Below are 19,993 nucleotides of genomic sequence, written 5' to 3'. Positions count from 1 at the left end.
TTTAATCATTTGAATAATATTTACTACAACAGTAAATCATTCTGGTTCAGCTGACCTCCTAAGATGTTGCTGTAAACTCATTCAAAAAATGTTTTCAAATAATCTACAACATGCTGTTGTGCAGATGAAAGTACAGCAGACAGCTGGGGCACAGGGACAATATTTTGGAAATTACATTATACATCTTTAAAACAAAGAAACATTTTCCTGCTGGGATCAAAATTAAATATTGATGAAGTCAACTTTAACTCCGGAAGCAACATCAGCAGCTGTCAAATGTCTCAACAGAGGTTGACATTAATTATCAATACAGGCGCAGGTGTGTTGATCTGCTCACACCTACAGAACCCTCATTTAGTATTAGCAGTTATTATATAAATTATCTGTTGTATTAATTTAGGCTACGTAAAAGGTTCTACACATGCATGTTTTTCATCATCCCACCTACAGACATCTAAACCTGTAGCTTTATGTATCTGAGAACAAGTGTGTGGGATGAAGCGTGGTTATTGCTTTGTCTTGGTAAACTATTGATGCTGAAGTACTGTTAATTATTAAGATAAAGGTTTATCTACTATTAGAAACAATCAAGCTCACCCACTTCATGTCAAGATTATCAGAATCAGAATCCGCTTATTGCCAGGTGTACACATACGAGGAATTCGACTCAGGATGGTACAATGCTCACGATGTGCTTACTCGTGCAAAAATACCATAACACAATAATAAATAATAATAAAATCAGACACAAACTACAGTATAGACAACACTAACATACATAGACATATTGACAAATAGTGCAGTGATCAGAGTGCGAAGGATGCAAGAGTAAACTATTATTCTCATTATGTACATGTTGAAGGTGGATATGACCATATACACATACATGTACACATGTACACAGTGTGATGGAACATAGTGCAAAGGATGCTGGAAAAGACCTATGACCTTATGACCTGAGGTAGGTGTATTGGTATACAGTATATACAATATGACATAGTCTGAACAGCACTGAAATAGAGAGACGAGAGTAAACAAGATATGTCTCTCCAACTGGCATCATTTTCAGGATAATCCTAGTTCACAAAAACGTCATAATCATTGCTATTTTTAGAATATCAGTTTATTTAGCTCCTGGCTCAGGAGAAGGCAACAGTCAGCTTTACATGTGTTTTTACTTCTACAAGGATCCATGAAAGAGATCCCAGTAAGTATTTAGTTGTTTATTTAAAAGTCAATACATAGATGTCTAGAACTGAGACTACTCTCCACCTGTTCAATTCAAACAAACAGGGGGCAGCATATTACACATAAGGTCAAGATTATGGGGGTCAAAAACCATTCGCCCCTCCAGACAATTTATGAGCAGTCGGTTATCAGACAGGAAAAAAAAAAATATATTCTCCGATCCGACCCGCATACTTCATCCAGAATTTCATTTTTTACCTTCTGGTAGAAGATTTAGGGTTCCTAAAAGCAGACTAAACCGATATAAACACTCATTTGTGCCTATGTCCATTATCAACACTAACATGTAGGCTGGCTGGGTTGTGCAATCAGTAGGCTATCAGGGTTACGCAAAATGTTAGTGGTGCAACACATGGGCTGTTGGATTGTTCAATATGTCATCAGCCGACAGGGTTATTCAATCAAGACTGGCATTGGAAGGAGGAGTCAATGTGCTACTATATTGGTAACTGTCTAATGTATATGACAGCATGTGTTGTGTTGCATGAGAATATGTGAGAGATGCTTTATTTCTGTAGTTTGTGTTGTCTTGTAAAGCTGCAGAATGGATAGAGTCCAAAACAAATTTTCCTTCGGGGACAATAACGTGTATCATATCATATATATCATATCATAACTGCTGCTAGCCGTCTAGGGGTCCAGAATGGGCACCAGAAGCAGAACTGGCCGAGCAGGCAACAGAGCCAGGCTCAGTAGAACTCCCAGTGAAGACGACCGGACTGAGCACCAAAACCAATGGAGGCCAGTTTGACCACAGAGAATATAGTACCAAGGTGAATTCCAAGGACTATGAAGACACAGCGGGAGAGGAGCGAGAGGGAGTTTGGGCATCAGAGTCAGAATATTTTCACATCTAACTCAGTGAATTAAGCGTTTATTTCAACTAAACTAGAGATGGTGATTGTTAGAAAAGTTGAAAGATAAACCACAGTGGTTTTGGTCAGTTTTATTTTTTTGTGTGGAGGTTGAATAAAGTGTGTTTTACGATGTGTTAACAAGGCAATTAGTTCAGTGAAAGAGAGAAACTTGAATTCCGAAAGTAGACGGTTGTATTTTTCTGTTTGATAAGGAAAATAGGTGTAAGGATAAGGAAAAACTGCTTCTCGAGGTACAAGTGATATTACAACACAGGAAAGGCCAGGGCTAGCTAGTTAGCATGTTAACTTCACCACAATACATACATCCACAATAATACACATCTTTGACATAACTTCAGTAGTTCTTTACATTCATTGATAAGGTTAGTTCATTGTTTACATTCTTTAACCAACAATTCTGACCATTTCTTACATATTGTAGCTGTGTTTTATTTTTAGTTGACAACTTGTGTTTTTAGACGTCTAAGTTATACATAAGTGGTTTGATGAGAGCTTAGCTGAATTTCAGTTTGAGCAGCTTAATACATTTTAATGGAGTCATTTCATTTTTAGCCATAATTAGCCCAGTTTTATCCTAGACGTCTAGACATGTTTTGACCTGTAAATCAATGCAGACTGAGAACTGTCGATTGTTCCAAACCACTCCACTACAGAAGGACATTAAATCACGTGCGTTTACCACGTGGGCCCTAAGGAGTCTACGTAGAGCTATCAGGCATTACAAATTCCCCTTGGACCCCCATCTCTCTGTGTGTATTTGTGTGATGTGGCTCATTATTGAATCTATTTGCTCTACTTATGTGATCAAAAGCCAATCAGCTCCCTTGAGCACTTGCCTGTCTCTCTGCACAGCTGTCTGTATGTTCGTGCACATCTCCTCCACGCTGAGTTTTCTAACCTTCAGATGGACCTTTTTGTTGGCTTTTGTTCTTCCCTACAAGACAAATCAATTCCTCAAAGGACTTAAACTCTTAAGTGAAATCAGTTCCAGGTTGCTAATGCAGGCTGTCAGTATTGCTCAGTGGCAGGGGGAGATAAAGCTATTTATGGAGAAGACAGGAGATGGGAGACACTTGCTTTTCTTTCTCCGCCTGTCCCCCTCTGATGTCCTGAGACTGCCATTTTATTTAGAAACAGATTTGAGGACATGTACACATAAAGACCTCAAGGTAAATAAGATTAAGCCCCCTCTGTCTGCAGTCAATATACAATCAATCGTAGTTTTACTTTTACAGTTTATTTATTTTCTTTTTCTCACTTTTTTCTCACTTTTTTCTCACTTTAAATATATTTTTTTGTTTGTTTTTTGGATTTCACAGTTTGCTTTATAATGTGTAGCTTCAAGCATCCAGTTTTTAGTGACAATGTAGGCAAATAAAAGTCCTATTTCATGCATCTACTGCATTAAATCATATTGTGTTTCAGATTTAAAAGGCGTAACTAATTTCCTCCCTCTGTGTGCTGAAATATTTTTTTTCCTCATTTTATTTGTATTACTGATCAATGATCTGGTAATAAAAAACACATTTTATATCACCTTTGGTTATTCACATGATGCCATGTATTTAATTGCATTCATTGTTTTTTGTTTACAAAATTTAATATAATCTCTCTTCTTTTCCAGCGTGGTGTGTTGAGTTGTATTGTCATTTCTGTCCCTTCTCCTACTGAACTAGCTGGGAAACACTTTTGGAACCGCATCACAATCAATTTGCATCTGCATACCCAGAGGTTTGTACTGTTCTTTATATTGTTATTATACCATACAAGTTCATAGGACTACATTAGTTTGGTCACCATAATATCTCAGCCACCGAGTGTGCCACTCCTGCTGGACAGCGCGGTGTTGGATCTGAACCGTCTCTGTAAGCAGAACTTGAGGTCTGCTTTGGCACAAAAAGGTACTTTTGAGCAAACAAATCCGTTGTCTCATTTTCACCAAAGGACCAAGTGAAGGAATGAGTTTCTAAGAGCACTGAGCTGATGGAAAGACACTGGACACAGGTAGAAGGATTCCTGTCTTTTTCACCAGGTGATCTGGGATATATCTGAAAGCCACACTAATGAGCTTATTAACACATTTACCACCCTCTCCAAAAACAGGCACAACATATCTGTACAGTACTGTGCCGTTTAATTCCTTTGACAGTGTAAGGAATCTATGGACACTTAATTTATTTCTCTATCTGCCAAGGCCATTTTAAAGCACTCCGTCAAGTCAGTTTTATTTATTGCTCAAAATCACAAATTTGCCTCTAAGGCCTTTACAAATTGGCTTGGGCAGTATCAAGGTATTACTGCGTAGCAGGGTATTTAGAAATCCTGAAGGTATGATTTTCAATACTATCAAAAATAAAGGCGCTCCTCTTTCTATTAAACTGATACATAAATGCTGTATTGAGGTCAGGGTTGAGCAACATATTAGAATTCTCTAACCAGCTACTGTCAGCCACAAACCAGTGATTGCCCAAATACGTTATACAATTACATTCGGCACAGCGCTGCTAAGTAGACTAGTTACATATTGGACATACAGCATTGGATGCTAGATGTTGTCAAATATTCTACAATGACTTCTATCACCAGCAGATCAGCTTTTATGTTTTATTTTAGTTTTCCCCCCTATAGCCTGGTAAAATGTCAGGAAGGTATGGAAAACACACACCACCCAAGCTTACTTTACCATAATGATCTATCCATTTACTCTCTCTAGCCCATTTTATACAGCCTGCTCAAGGCGGGAATGCTGCTCCGTTTTCTGCCTCGCCATTGTGTATAAAAACGTACAAACACAGAAATGGGGGGGCATTGTTGTTCCACAGTCATGCCGGCAGCAGAGGTAGTAATAGAGCCGAATTGTCTGTGTAAAACCGGGAAGCTGGCAGAATGGAACAGGGCTGTGATTTTCTCATGTGTGCCCCACCACCGAGGGATTTAAAAAGCAGTTAGCACCAGTTAGCATCAATTATTGCACAAATAAATCTACCTATGATAAAGTGACCCTCAGTCTTACAGGTAAGATTTGATTTTTTTTTAACCTGGTAACAATGCAATGTCCTGATCCTGATCCTGATGGGGCAGGGCACGGGGTTACAGACAAATTACAGTTGTGTTGGGAAGGTTCATTTTGAGAAATTTGAATTTCATGGTGAATGATCGAGAAAAACCAACAGAATGAGAAGTAAAACACAGTTATGTTAAATTCAATACATTTGAAAGAGGCTTTATTGGCATGAGAAACAGATGTTTACATTGCCAAGTGTAAAATAAAAATAAAAAACACACTTGAATCCAAGCAAGGGTGTCTTTCCTCTAGTTGAAGTAAATGTTCCTTTCTTCATTGAAGGAGGATCTCTGTCTCAACCTTACCTGTTGAGCAGTGACCACATATTCTGTTTTTTCTATGTTGCTCTTTTGATTGCCAGTTTGTGGGCAGGATCTTTCTCTGCTTTCTGTCATCTCTGACAGTAGAGAGGTATTCTGACAATTCATCTATTTTTAGGGCAAGATAACATTCCAATACACTTTGGATTTTAGTTTCTTCATTCATAAGTCTCTTTACATTGCGTCATACTTTGTTTTACCATGGTTGATTTGGAAAGCAGTGTTGTTGTGAGACTGGTCAGAGTGTGTCTGATATAGGTGACTGTTTTCTGGGCTCAGCTTTTGGGTTTGAAGGGCTTTGGAATGACCTTAAGGTGATGAAAGAGCTCTGTTTTGAATTGTAATTATCATTAGTTATCTGCTTAATTCTGCTCTACATGTATTTGTTCCGTGTTAGAGTATATATTCTGATTCATCACAGGCCCTTTCTCTCTCAGAGGGCTAAGATTACCCTGATGGTTCCCACTTGACATCACAAACTACAACCCTAATCAAAACATCTCTGAATATTACTCGTTCATAAAGGCAGGACTGATGCATTGGATTGCATTAGATTGTAACGGATGTTCACATTGTTATTTCAATTCTTTTTTGGTGCCAGGTTCAAATAAATATTGCAGGTAGCCTTGGACAACAGTCATTTCAGTTTTCATTTTTGTACTCCAGCATATTTCCTCAGAATCAATGTCAAAATGTTGAACATAGTACATTTTATGTTGCCTCCTCCCTTGTAATAACCTGACAGATCCTCTAAGGAGATGGATCCACACCCAGCAGCAGTTATTCTGCAGGTTACAGGTTGCACACAACTTCAAAGCAGATCCCCTGACCTGCTTTGTTGCGCACTTTCCTCCCTCTCGCCATTTCCCTGCTTTGTTTATGTGGCTTCATACTGCTGGATATTTAAAAACATCAAATGCATGTGCGGCCCTGACAATTAGTGGGGACTGTTGCTGGGTAATTAGTGGAAAGGAAGTAAGCCTCCAATTTCCCCCAGACCCCCTAGAGAGCATCCCTGCTCACATACATTTATACAAACATAATATTGCACACTCACGTCCACAATCCCACTAACAGCAAAAACACACATGCATACAGAAACCCAGGAATTTACTGATCAGTAACCCAGAGACAAAGAAAGATAAGATAAGAAGAAATATTCACTGAATTCAGAGAAGCTGTTATTATCTTTGTACTGTTTGTCAGGATGCAATGTTACTCATGCGGCTAATTGGGCAGGAGAGTGGACTCAGACTAGACACAACTAGACACATAAACACATATATACATATTAATTGCATAAAGAACGCCACGAGAAAAGAAAGACTGAATAGAGAGAAGGGTGTAAATAAGGAAAACAATAAGAAGGGCAAGACAAAGGTAAGAAATAAGTTCAAAGATGGCAGTAAAGAAAATAAAAAGCAAGGAAAGAAGGACAAATGAGAAAAGGTAAGACATAAAGCAACAAATAAGAATAGTAACTCTTGGATTCAGCTAAATGTAGAAGAGTAAAACGTTTCCCTCTGAAATTAGTGAGGCTTAAAAAAAAGGCTCCTAAATTTGTTTGGCATGACATGTCTCAAAAAGGAGAAAGATGGAAAACCACACTTCCATCCTGCTGTCCTGGCATGCTGAAGTAAGTGTATTGTCTCATTTCTGGTTACTGGTGCTTGTGTGTGTTTTTGTCCAGCTCTACCTCAACCCAGGTTAATTTAATTAGATTCTTCATTACAGCAGCTAATTATCTGCTATAGACCTACATTAAAATTTTTAATAGTTGTGCTCTATCAGTCATAGTTCTCTCCTCTTAGCCCACAGTTGTTTACAATGTTTTCAGTTTTGCAAGCTACCGTACTTTAGCTTAGCAGCTAAGGATGCCTTCTCTCTCCCTCTCCCTCTCAGTGCAGGAAGGAGTGTTTGCTCATGATGGGGATTGTTGGGTCTCTGTAAATAATATTAATTAGAGAAAAGTGCAATGAGATATCTTCTGTTATGAATTGGCGCTATATACAGTCGGGTTCACATACTTTTTCCACACTACACAGTGTGTTCAATAAAAACATGAATGTTTTGTGTTACTACTTTAGGCAGACTTTGTTTGTCTATTGTTGTGACTTATGGGGCTTTCACACCTACCTCGTTTGGTCCGGACTTTCCAGTTTGGTCTGAACCAAAATTGCAGGTGTGAAACCTCCTCCGGACCACGGTCCGGACCAAACTGACGGAATTTGGTCTGACCAAAAGAGGTAGTCGGACCGGATCAACCTGAACCATGGTTCGGTTCTGGTGTGAAAGCATATAAATGCACTGAAATAAGGAAACAATTATAAATCTCCCGTGACAGCTCATCTTTTGATACAGGCGGCCACTAGGCCTATAGTATCACACCCATCTCTCAATGAGGACGTTTAATTGCGAATTTGAACTAGCCTTCAGTGTGGTTGGTGCTGCAGGTAGTAGCCTAATACCATAATAATAACAACAACAATGTAGTGGCAAATATGCATATGTACATTTTTTATTCATTCTTGTCAAAGCTCCCCGCTGAACAGTTTAATAAACCAATCAATGTCAAGTACAGGGAGACGCAGCCAACGTAGATGATGACGACAGGATGCAGGTCTGTCATGTAAAGTCCTTTAGTGCGGTTGCAGAATTACAGTGAAACCAAACCAAAATTTACCGAATGTTTCAAAATGTATCAAAGCATGAACTTTGATTCGCTGACGCTTTTATCCAATTGCTATAAAAATGTTATTCATGTCAGAGGTCGCACGCCTCTGGAGCAACTAGGGATTAAATGTCTTGCTTAGTGAAGTTAGGGAATTTATGCAGGAATCCTGATAAATAAAACTGAATTGAGCCATTTTTATTTGGCTTGAAGCAAAAACCCAAACAGACTCTTTTCATAGTACATCTTTTTGACAGATGTGTAACTACTAACAATAATAAAGGTCTGTAATTTTATTAGTTACAGCGGTGAGAAGTGAAAATGTCTGCTGTAGCAAACTATAAAGCAATATAACCAAACATAACATACCCAAAAGGGTTGAAGTCAGGGAGACTGGCTGACTGCCACTAGTTATAGCAGGTACTAAGATCAGTATTTATCAAGCTTCTCAGAATTACTCATAAAGAACACTGCTAAAAACTGACTTAAGAGTATTGGCTCAAAGCTGTGCTTAATAAAGGTTAGTTATCAAGCATCTCAGTCATAATTTAAGTGAAGTGTAGGAATAACTCATAAGTGTCAGAGCTGATTCACAACACTTTGCTGTGCCACACACGGATTTTGAATAGATTTCCTTATTTAAGATTATTATCAGATAAAGTCACACTGAATGATGAAAGAGGAGTTTACATTCAACAAACGTTTGATAATAAATAGTTTTCAAGTAGATACATTAAGATATACACATTGGAAATGAAAGATTAAAAAAAGTTGATCTTTATATTCGTGCCAATATTTGTACCTACTACTCCTGGGAAGCCGGCTATTTTCAAGAATTGTGTTTGCTTCTGTTGGATTACGAGGAGTGTTGTTGGGAAGTCAACAATAAGACAGTTTGGCTTATTAAAGGTTGCGATGTTCTCAAATCATCAGCATTGCATTGTTACATTTGTCTTGTGGCAAAGAAATGAAGTGTCATCACCACCTTCAATTCAGTTGAAATCACATTCCTGCTTAAAGTCTGTGGTGAGATGACATCTCTCACCAACTCTGACAAAAATGATGCCTGCTCTGTCTAAACGATACTGTATAAATAACTGCGCGTCGTCAAATAAAAATATTCCTCTCCTGAAAGATCTGTGCATGTCTCCACAGTGCCATCACAAGCCCTACTGGCCGCTCCTAAACCCTTGAGAGACCTCTGGAGCAGTCTTAAATAACTGGGAGAGTGAGAGTGATTCTGAGCTTTAAGAAATTTGATAACTTGCTTTTATTCTTAAGTTTGAAAGTAGGAGTAAATTTTCTGCCTCTGCCATCCACGCTCCTGCAGCTTGTCCAGAGCGTTGTCTCAGTGAAAATACTGATACTGGCCTTGGATTTGTACAAAGAGTACTTTAGTAAATGTACTAGCTGAACTAAAGCACACACGTAAAACTGCATTATCCATCCATCTGTCTGCACACACATATTTAAGTGTGTATCCCAAGGATAAACAAGGACAGTGAAGGCTGTCATCAGACCACTAAAACGAGTTGATTTGTTTAAGGTGCCGAGATGCTGAAGGACGCAGCAGCTTGTCCTCAGGCTCCAAATCAACTTTACTGACTTTTAGGTGATGCCCCCTGCGCTCTAATGTAGTTATGCATGGTGTGTGTATGTGTTTATAATTGAAGTGTGCACTGGCTAGTTTTTAGCCTAAGTAATTTATGAGTGCTTACTGAGGTAGAGAGGGACTCATGAAGAGAAACACCTCAGATGTCCTTCTGCTCCCTGCTGCAGTATTCATCACTACACCTGTCCGAAAATTCATTATTCATGTTTCTTTACCTCTTGTTCAAGTCATCGCGGCGCTGGTTTCTGACGGCCACTTTGTTCTCGTCAACACTTGATCAAACACCTGCAACTACCACTGTTCCCATAGCTCCCTTGTGCCTCTGCTTTATACCTCAGCTCAATTATCTGGGTATGTGTTGCAAGCTAAAGCCATCATCAGGTAACAATCTACATTTGACCAATACTTTGGTCTGTTACCAAATACCTAAAATGTTCTTCTCTATAGGGTTTGTGTTTGGTGCTAATTGGTAAATGTTATCAGGCTGACATGCCAAACAAGACCTTACCTTATTCAAGCCAAACCTTATTCAAGAGTGTGGTCTTTTAATTTGAGAGCATGACTTTTTGATTTCATGATAAGATTTTGCAAAGCTTTCCCTTAAAACCGTGCTCTGACACTCAGACAGCCCATGCTTGTGCTTAGATTTGCTCCGATTCTGCTCAAACTGTGTGCTTGAACTCAGATATATTGTTGCTTGCACAGATCTCCTGCCTCCAGCTTTAGCCCTTCTCCTCATGCTTAAGTTGTTTCTGTGCGCTTGTGAAATGTTTGCTCTCAGATTTCTGCTCTGCTCACGGATTGTGTGCTGGAGGAGAAAACATCACCTTCATTACTCAGATAACGCCCAAATCAAGGACCTCAAGTAAGTTTTTATTTTAATGGTGCAATTACTTCCTACAAATTGAATTGATAAATCATTTCTGCACAAAATAAATGAAGATAAGGAAGATAAGGAAAATAATCCCATATTGTTAAGCATTAAGTTCAAAGCAATGCTGCTCAACGTACTGCCTCACAGTTAGCATGGCTGTAGACACTTATCCTTGTTGCTTGATAAATAGATAAATAGTCAGAATAATTATCTGTCATTTGACAATTTAGTTTGTTTGCACAGTGTCACCCAGTATCAGTGACTGAGATGCTTTAAAGCATGTATTTATTCATGTATTCTTTCATTAATAATGATAATAAAAATACAATATTTTATATTATTATTATTTTATTTATTCTTGATTATTATAGAAATAACTCTAAATTAAAACAAACCACCACACAATATATTGGCAGAAACTACTGTAGTAGCCTTGAGTGGCCATTTTTGAGTGAACCAATAATGTGAGAAATACTCTGGTGCAATGCATGACATAACAGGCCAATAGAATATACTGTGGGAAAGGAACTCTTAAGATCAAACTCCCACCATCACTGTTCGGTGAAGCTTCATTGGTTGATCATACAGCTAACAGCTAGGATAGAGCTCGTGTAGATTAGTAACATGTTGCTGTAATTAATGTCAGAATTTCAACAATCGAAAGTTCAAAACTGCCAGAGGGAAGGAGGAAGAATGGAAATGCCTCATGGAGAAGGTATTTTAATCACATTTACAAATATGGCTTCAAATGTGTGAGTTGAATTTAAGCAGTTAGCAGCATTTACCAGCAATAAAACACATCTGGTAATCAGAGTTTTCAAAGCAACATTGTTGGCCATTGCCAAAAACTGCAGGACCATCTGTCAAAAACTGGTAAATGACTATTGAATAGTCTGGAAAATTACAACATCTGCCAAACATACAAACTGCATCTAGAAAGAAGACTAAGTCAAGTGGAAACAGACTCAAGCTAACCAACACATTTTTAACAAATGGAGAATAAATAAGGCTGCATTTGCCTTAGAGATATAAGTACCTCAAAAGTTCAAGATGCATTCCCTGTCTTTGTTGTAGCATACAATAGCACTCCAACTCTTGTCAACTGCGTGAAGGAGCATGGATGACCTTTGCACTGTAAGAAATTAACTGAGACAATCAAGTGTCAAATGACTTAACGAGTTTTTAGTGTGCAACGTGAACTGTATGGACTATGTTCAAGAAACTGCTGACTCTGGCCAAAGGATTAGATGTCCATGACAGCCAAAGTGCACAGAGTCATTTTGTTTATATCATTACTGTGTTCTAATTTCTAAAACAATACTGAAAAAACAGCAAACTGCATTGACAATAACTGTCATTACTGTATCAAGAATATTTCACCAAATGACTTGATTTATTTTATGTTTTTTTTACAGTGTGCAGCCAACCTGATTAGTAATATCATCTTGTTAGTAGTCAAAGAGAAGACACTACTTTCTTTCATCAGCTTTTTAAATGCCCTATTGATATCGATATTCCCAACAGACCTCTGGCTGCAAGTCCTCAATACGTTCATAGCTTGTGGTACCACAAATGCATCTGTGAATAATTTCAGTTCAACATTTTCAACAGTTGGTCCAAGCTGGAAGTCTTTCAATCAATCAGTTATCAAAAGTTACTCCATCTAGTCTCCATATTTGCTGACTTTAATTCGAGTAATTTATTTTTTAAAAATTGCCAAAAAGCAACAGTCCAGAAACTACAGTAGACCTTGAAATGCAGTCACTCTTTAAGTTTGAATTTCCTTTCAGACATGATCCAGTAACACCATCTGATGAGTGAACCTCTCCATGACAAATATAAGTTCAGACACAGGATGTGATATCCTTTCTCAGTCATTTGTGCTGCTTGATTCAAAAGAAGTCGCCCATCGGCATAAACTCTGACACTGAACGGACTACACAGTGAATCTCTGAATGCAATTACCCCACATCTGGATCTCCATATATAGGCACTATGCAGTTAATCTATCTGATAGGGAATAACCCACGCACCACTTGATATACAGTGTAGCAGACGATACGATGTACAATCAAACGCACAAAGCAGACCTCCACATGCAGGAGGATAGTCCATATCCAGCGGAAATAATTTGTACCAGTTCATGTGGATGATGGGATCCACTAATAGACAGTGTATCCAATTATAAGCATAACACTTTGTTATAACAACAAATAATAAACCAACAAATAACAGACAACCTATGTACCTTCAAAATTAAACAGAATGAGTCTTCTGGGTTAAAGAAACGGAAAATTAGTCACTGATACATCAAAGTGATGATAATGAACCCTTCTCTCCAAAAATGGATATAGTGAACTTATATTCATTTCTGCAGTTCATCTCTGAGACATATTCCTGTACACTCATCAGTATACTGATCATGACAAACTCGGCGCAAACAGACGCTGGATGCTCCGTGGTTCTAGAGATCCACTTAACACTGAACACCTCTGGCTTTTCAGCTGCGGTGCCATTCATTTCTAACCTGCTGCTGAGCAGAAACCCAAATCAGCAAAGCTGCGGAATGCTGTAGAAGCTCAATAGTGGACACAGTTTCTTAAAAAAAAAAAAAATTAGCTTCTAGTAGAGAGTGATCCAACAAACAGAATCTGCCACATCACTGGGACCGAGCTGTTCCTCCCCAAAGTGCAGAATCAGTATTGCTCAGGAAGAGCTGAGCAGATTGAAAATGCCACAAATAAGCAACACAGTAAAGTCAAAGTAAAAGCAGCCTTACCTCTTAGTCAGACACCAAAATCGCAGTCAAAAAACCATAGAGCTGGTTAAGCAGCTGGTGTTCCTCAATATACAGTGATACAGGAATTTTCAGCTTGTCAGAAAGGAACTCTTAGGATTCCCAATTTCTTCAGAGCCTTCCTGTGATTTTTGGATAATGTAAAGTCTGGTTTAGAGGCTGGAGTCCATCAGAACCAGCAGCAGACGTCTCATTTCCATGTGCAACATGGGTGCCTCTGACATGCTTCTTCTTCCCTTTTAGGGGTGCCTCAGACTGCGATCTGGCTAGAGAAGTGGACAACAGCAGCAAGAGTATTGATAGTTGTAGTAGTAATATTCCTGATTGTGGAAAGAATTGAGCATCCTTCAGAGAGATAAAGAGGATAAGAAGAAGAACATCCAGCGCACCAGAACTGCAGAGCGCACAGCCGGTGCAGCACACTCTGTCGCTTAAATCCCCCCAAAATGGGCTGATTCAAGACTGGAGGCAGGCAGATCAACACAGTGCAGAGGGAAGAGGTGCTGTTGCATCAACATTGCTCTAAGTCTAGTTTTCGTTTTTTAAAGAGGAAAAAGAAAAATCACCACTAAATCGCCAACAGAATCACCACCAGCAACATCTCCTCTCTGTGGCTCCTGAAGTCTGCACAGGACCGAATGTGGCTGGAGATAGAGGGGGGAGACAGTGAGAGAAGGGAGAGTGTATGCATGCATGTGTGTATCTAAATGTGTGTGTGTGTGTGTGTGTGTGCGCGCAATAGAGGAAGATAGGCGGAGAGAGGAGAGCAGAGAGCGGTGAACGGGCAGGAGGCTGCGAGCGCGAGTGGAGCCGGAGAGCGATGTGAGAGGAGAGGAGGATTCTCTGAGAGGAGGAAGGTTGGGGGGGGTGGGGGGATGCCCGGGAGAGAGAGACACACACACACACACACACAAAGAGAGGGAGAGTGAGAGGCAGAGAGAAAAGGAGAGAGAGGGAGAGAGGGCAGCTCGCACTGTCAGTGACTACATTAACAGCGCTGAGTAGGTGGAGTTTTCCTTGCAGCAGAGGGGGGATCATCATTTGAAATGAGAGGGAGACCCAAAAGAAAGAAAGAAAGAAAGAGAGAGAAAGGACACAGAGGCAAAGAATAGGCTGAGAGAGGAGTAAGAAAGGATGGAAAGAATTGGGAGGTTTAGAGGGTAAAGAACCCTGTGAGAGGAGCAGCTGACAGAGAGAGAGAAAAGAGAAATGGTCGGGAGAGAGCTGAAAGGTGGTAGAGGCGTGTGTGTGTGTGTGTGTGCGCGCGTTTGTTGTCCCCAGCTGCAGTGATGCTGGCACACTGACAACCCTCATCTCGCCAGGGGTCGTAAACATCGATTAGAATATTTAAAGACGCACGCGCTCACGCACCAAAAGAAAACACACGGACACTTAAAGGACCTGGCACACAGTCAGACACACTGTACACACACAGAGTACATAAACTTACTTTATAGACTAGTATTCATATATCCTTATAGTATATTTCTTCAAAGGTTTATTCTTTTCATTATATTATTCTTTCCATTCTTATTTTGATTAATCTTTTACATTGTTTTATTGTTTTAATTTATTATTTGTGTTCTTTGTGTCTGTAAAGCACTTTATAATTTAATTTATAGGCTTGAATTTTTAATTTTTTTTCTCTTCTTCTTCCTTATGTTTTGATCATGTAATGTACACTCCAGATTCAGGTTAATGTTTTGTGAAAGTGCACACGGCTGTATGTGTGTTTAACTGTCATCGAGTTTTCTTGTATTAAAATGTGTTGTATAAATAATATTGCTTTGGCTTGCCTTCTGAACTGGTTATTTATGTTCAATGAAAAATAAAGTTTGATATTAGTTTTACTATTCCTGTAAGAGCCTGACTGATACTGAATCTTTGAAGCCGATAATATTTCAGAGTTTTAAAAAAAATCTGATAATATATCAGCTGATATTTTCACAAAAATGTGATATCCAAATGTGCCAATATCAGTACATCTGTGTTGTTTATTGTCATCTTAAAATGAACTTAAACACATGTATGTGCACAACCGCACACACAAGGATATACAAATGCTTAAAGAGCAAACATTTCCATGACACCACACACACACACAGATTTGCTGAGTGCTACAGCACAGAATTAATCAATACTAATACTGGTCTGCTGTTTTTTCTTCGCTCTCTATCACTTTAATAGTTTATAAAATTTGGCTTTGGGATCCAAATCTTTCATTGTTGACACACATTTATCGAAACACTTTTTTGGTTTAGTGCAGAAAACAGCATGTCTGGGCAGCACATGCAATTATAAAGACATGCTTCCTGAAGCAGACGTCGATATTAACAGCCAGATTCTCTGCCGGCCGCTGATTATCCACTACAGACCTGCTACTGAAGAGTTAGTGATTGGAAGGACACAATCTATGGTCGCAGAAAGGGGATCATGACTGTTGTCCTTTACCAGTAACTAAACAATGAACTGGTTCATCCCAAAGTGAGCCCCCCACCCTTGCATCATAGCTACAATAGCCTGATGTTGGGGTATAAAAGAGCTAGTTTTAACATTGTCACATGCTCAGCTGCATGTCCAACTTGAAAAAAAAGACATTTCTTTACATTTTTCATTGATCATCAATATAACTACTGTTCTTGGGGTACAAAGACCAATATTTTCAAATGACAAATATATTTGAGGTTGCAGTGGTGAATACTAAACTTTTTTGGAGACACTGCCACCTCTGACAGTATTCAGTTTTTACCAGTCAAGAAACCATTTCCAAAAGGGGGGGGGGGTTGTTTTACTACAACTTTGATCTCTTTCTATCAGTTATAATGACATCAAGTTATTTGTTGAAATCTGGGATAACATCATTGAGAAAAGTTAGACAGGGCTAAAAACACTTGCAGCCAGACAGGTCAAACTCAAGGTTAGTCAAGAAAAGTCCAGCAGTAAAATTATTACCTCACCTGTAAACATTCGCAACAGTTTACAAACCCACATCTGATTCCACTGTGACATACTGTACTTATTGTAGATGTGCCCACTCCCAGTTTTCCTGTCCAATGCCGACATTTCAGGTGTGTTCCCTTTTGTGTGTACCTCTAAGTAAAACAGCTTAGATAATTTGGATAAACTGTGCCTTTTACAACTGACCCCACATGCAGGATCGATTGCAATATATAATAATGTGTAGCTGTAATGTTTTTTTAAAAATCTAGTTTCTGCTTAAATTTCTATAAATTGTTACAACTGACCCCATGCTCCCCTATTCTTTAGTAATTTAGTGTGGAATTGAATCAATTGAAGTCTTGACTCAGCAGAGAGGAAGTTGCAGCAGCTCTGGCCAGATCCAACACACATTGATGTAAAGCTAATGCCCCAAAAGTGTAAATTAGTAAGCTAATCATCCCAGTTTTCCATTTTTCCATTTGGCAGTCACACACAGACTTCTTGCTAATTGGAATTTTATGTTTCATTGACTTAATGAAATAATTTAATGGCTCAAAATCAGGCAGTGGATCACAGTTCATGTGTACAAAGGCAAATGTGTTTGGAATGGTCTTACTGGGCTGATTCTTATGTTACATTAGTGAGACTGACGGCTAACGGCTAATACGCTGACTCTGGCTATGGCGCGTTACAGCTGCGCCGCGGTTGCTGGAGCTAATCACGACCATTATAGTCAATGCTTTCGAGTCCACCACACAAGGCCGCAGCACGTCCTGGAAGCGTCCCAGAAGCGTCTCTCCGCTCCGCAGAGAATAGTTAGCAGGTCTATTTTTGACGCAAGCCAGGCAGGAAGTTAGACACAGAACGTCACAGAGAATCCGGTCAATTTTCAAAATAATACACCCTGTGGAGACTCCCAATCGTGAAAAACAACAATAAACACTGTTCAAACGGACACAAAACAAAATTATTTAACTATGTAGCCTACTTAATCATAGAAGCACAACATGCAAACACTGATTACCAAATCAACAAAATCTAAACATGTCAGCAAAGTCAGGCAGGCAAAATGCTCTGATTCTGAAATGCTCCTTGTGGGAAATGCAGCCTGAAGTTGATGGAACGAAACGTAGTCATATAGAGCTGTGAAGAAGGTATTAGAAGCACAAAAAGGACAAATTAATAACAAGTCAATGTGGGGCAGGCTGCACGCTCCGCTGCTGAAACACTTCTGAGACGGCGGGCTATGGACGCATCAAAACCGTGGCGAAGCCGGAAACTTTAAGGCAGCAGTAGGGAATTCTTTTAAAATTAAAGTTTGTCATCATTGCTAAAATGGTTACTATATCCTGACAGTAGTAGTAAGTGAGACAGATAAAATGTATGCATTTCATAATGTCTTATTATGTTGCAATTTTAATTTGTACTTTGGTTTAAAACCAAATACCCACATCATCACACTCCCATGAGCTTCATTTGTACTTTGTGTCTTGTGCTAATTAGCTTATCTTAGCATACAAACACACTTGGACGGTGAACACAGTAAACATTATACCTGCTGAACATCAGAATGTTAGCATTGTTATTGTGAGCATGTTAGCATGTCGTTAGCATTTAGCTCAGAGCAACGCTGTGCCTTAATACAGTCTCACAGAGCTGCTTGCATGGCTGTAATCACACGGAACTGGACAGAATGGATTTTTCTACTCTGTCCTCAAACTTAAACACCACAAGAGGTCGATCTCAGTGACTCCAAAAGTGTACCGGACCTTAACAACGTTATGCAAGTCACATGACATTAAACGTGTGTTTAGTTTATCCAGTGGAAGCGGACTTTCACACTGTGCTTCCCACCGATGACATAAAACTGACACACATCTTCACAATAAATGCATCAACGACAGGGAATACCAGTTTCTTAAGGAATACTGTTTGATTATGAAGCCTTTCACAGTTGCACTGGACATCCTACAGGGTGAGGACACTTGTTTTTATGGAACGCTTTGACCAATACTAGAATTTCCTAGAATAGCCAAAACCTGAGCAACAAAAAATGGCCTATCGCAAATGATCACTGGGCTGCCTGAGTTTATTGTGTCAGCAATTAAAACTTGCATTTGTCGCAACAATTGACTCCAAGGATGCTCTACTGGCCGCCGTCTCACTGCCCAAGTTCAAACAGCGCAGGGTAAAAGAAGAAGCCAGAAGAGACCTCATCAAGTGCCCCTCCCTAACAACAGCAGAAGAGCCTGCAGCCTATGTCACTGAAAACAGAGGTAATGTCTTTTTTCAATTCTGTCCCTGTGAATTGATCCGCTATAATGAACTATGAACCAACACCATCCAGTGCACCAGTAGAAAGACTTTTCAGTTTCTAGAGTCTTATGTTCACCTCAAAACGCAACCGTCTTGGTGATGGACGCTTCCAGAGCCTTCTCCTGATGCGCTTCAAAATATATTTCAAGTATATATCAAGTGGGTAGTGGAATAGGCTAGCCCCCTACCGTAGATAGGCTATATAGATCTAGGCCAAGTGCGTTGTTTAGCTGCATGCCACCTCTGTTGGATATTTGGCAGTAACAGGTTCCTGTCTGTGTGTTTAATATAGCCAAGATTACTTTTTTTTTTTTGACGCTGGACTGAAATGACTAAGCTGTGGGCCCAAGCCCTTTTATGTTTTTTGGTATTCTTGCAAAATGTGGCTAGCCCCACTGAGCCATTAGCTATAGGTCTAGCTAGTGGTTACTGGCCTTTATTTGGTAACCTATGTTTTAGCTAGTGTTTGCCAAATAGCAGGGTTGCCCTGGCCTATGTTTTATTTCTTAGGAATTGCTGGCTATGTTTAGCCTACATGTACATTTTTGTTGAGCTGTATTCCTGGAGGCCTAATTCTCCAAGAGCACTTTAAGATTTGTGATGAAGCGTAAGCTATGTCTGTTCAGTGCATGTACTGTAAACTTGAATTAAAAGAGAATAAAATGATAAAAAACTAAAGAAAAAGAGATTGGACGTCCTGTCATGTCATTAGGCTATAGGCTACATTATAGTTATTATTATTATTATTATGGTTATTATTATTATTATTATTATTATTATTATAGGGGGCTTTAGCGCCATTGTGTTTCATATGAATAGGCCTAGACTCTAAATATTTACAGTATCTCTATCATAATTTACCAGACATTGATCGTTTGTCTGCTTTTGTGTTTCCGACAGTGATAATTACTTATTGTATTGTGCCATGAGCCTTCATTATATTAAGTTGTTAGTAGCCTTACACTGGACTCACACAAGCAGCATGTGCGCCACGTTACGGCTACACCGAGGTTTGGATCCATCCTCAGCCCTGCTTCAACTCACACTGGAAGCATCTCAGAAGCGTTTCAGCAGCGGAGCGTTTAGCCTGCCCCATATTGTTGACTTGTTGTTTATTTGTCATTCGGTGTGCTTCTGCTACCAATCACAGCTCTCTGTGAACTGTTTATTCCCCGTTCCCTGCAGGGATGCACATTCCACGTGGAGCATTTCAAAATAAGAGCAATTTGCCTGCCTGATTTTGCTATTTGTTTAGATTTAGTTGATTTGGTAA

At 39.3% G+C, this 19,993-nt stretch overlaps 1 protein-coding gene across 2 annotated transcripts in view; it reads right to left on the bottom strand.

Annotated features, from left to right (window-relative positions):
• The window catches only part of sgcd (sarcoglycan, delta (dystrophin-associated glycoprotein)), a 331,965-nt gene extending 317,807 nt beyond the window's left edge, over positions 1-14,158 (bottom strand). For both annotated transcript variants that reach the window (XM_038707837.1, XM_038707838.1), the window contains exon 1: positions 13,447-14,158. The gene's annotated coding sequence lies outside the window, so the exon portion shown is untranslated. The remainder of the gene's footprint in view (positions 1-13,446) is intronic.
• Positions 14,159-19,993: the final 5,835 nt, after the last annotated feature.

This window comes from Micropterus salmoides, unplaced genomic scaffold (genome assembly GCF_014851395.1).
Source record: "Micropterus salmoides isolate LMB-PRFRI ecotype aquatic unplaced genomic scaffold, ASM1485139v1 Ms_hic_scaffold_9, whole genome shotgun sequence".
NCBI classification, from domain to species: domain Eukaryota; kingdom Metazoa; phylum Chordata; class Actinopteri; order Centrarchiformes; family Centrarchidae; genus Micropterus; species Micropterus salmoides.
Note: the sequence above shows the minus strand (reverse complement) of the source record. Positions and strands in the feature narration are given on the sequence as shown.